This window comes from Macaca thibetana, chromosome 3 (genome assembly GCF_024542745.1).
Source record: "Macaca thibetana thibetana isolate TM-01 chromosome 3, ASM2454274v1, whole genome shotgun sequence".
Lineage (NCBI taxonomy): Eukaryota > Metazoa > Chordata > Mammalia > Primates > Cercopithecidae > Macaca > Macaca thibetana.
The window spans coordinates 140,675,882-140,676,737 of record NC_065580.1 but is presented as its reverse complement, the minus strand read 5'-3'; the positions used below and the strand labels follow the sequence as shown (position 1 = coordinate 140,676,737).

The window sequence follows — 856 nt, the reverse complement described above, 5'->3', positions numbered from 1 at the left end:
GCCTGGTGTGGAGGCCTGGTGGAAGGCTGGCAGGGACGGGCAGGGATGGGGGTCTGCTGCCCGGCATGGTGGGTGCGGGAGGGCAGGAGCCCAGGCAGAGGCAGGCAACAGAAGCAGCTCCAGGTCTCAGGTGCGGCGGAGCTGATGCTGCCTGAACTCTTCACATTGCTGTCCACCCCCCGCTCCCAAGAGCCCACCCGGTCGTTTGGACTGGGAAGTCCTGGCCCCACTTTCTGGAACAACTCTATGCACAGATGCTCTTGGCTACCCCACTGGGGTCCCCTGTCTATTAGACTTGTCCCATCCTGAGGCAGCCAGTTCCTCTTGACCCCCAAGCTTCCCACCCATCTCAATTCAGCCTGAAGCCAGCCCCCTCCTCTCTTCCTTCTGTTTACCCCCCAGGTTTGGGCTCTGTTTTCTACTCCTTCCACCTCTTCCTCAGTAACAAGGACACTCCCTTCATCTACACCCCATGCCTCCTGCCTTGCTTCCTGTACCTTCAGGTAGTTGGAAGAGGTCAGGGGTAAGAATTCCTTCTCCTTGGCCTAGTCTGGCCCAGGCCTGGAGAGAAGGCAATAGAGATTTGAAGTGGAGGCCAGGCTTGGTGGCTACGCCTATAATCCCAGCAGCTTGGGAGGCCAAGGCAGGTGGATCACCTGAGGCTAGGAGTTCGAGACCAGCCTGGACAGCATGCTGAAACCCTGTCTCTACTAAAAATACAAAAATTAGCCAGGCATGGAGGTATGTGCCTGTAGTCCCAGCTACTTGGGAGGCTGAGGCACAAAAATCGCTTGAACCCGGGAGGCGAAGGTTGCAGTGAGCCGAGATGGTGCCACTGCACTCCAGCCTGGATCAC

General features: G+C 57.9%; 2 protein-coding genes across 2 annotated transcripts in view; both read left to right on the top strand.

Moving 5' to 3' along the window:
* The window catches only part of POP7 (POP7 homolog, ribonuclease P/MRP subunit), a 123,240-nt gene that overhangs the window by 11,719 nt on the left and 110,665 nt on the right, over positions 1–856 (top strand). The window lies entirely within an intron of this gene.
* Positions 1–856, top strand: part of GNB2 (G protein subunit beta 2) — a 92,335-nt gene that overhangs the window by 12,035 nt on the left and 79,444 nt on the right. The window lies entirely within an intron of this gene.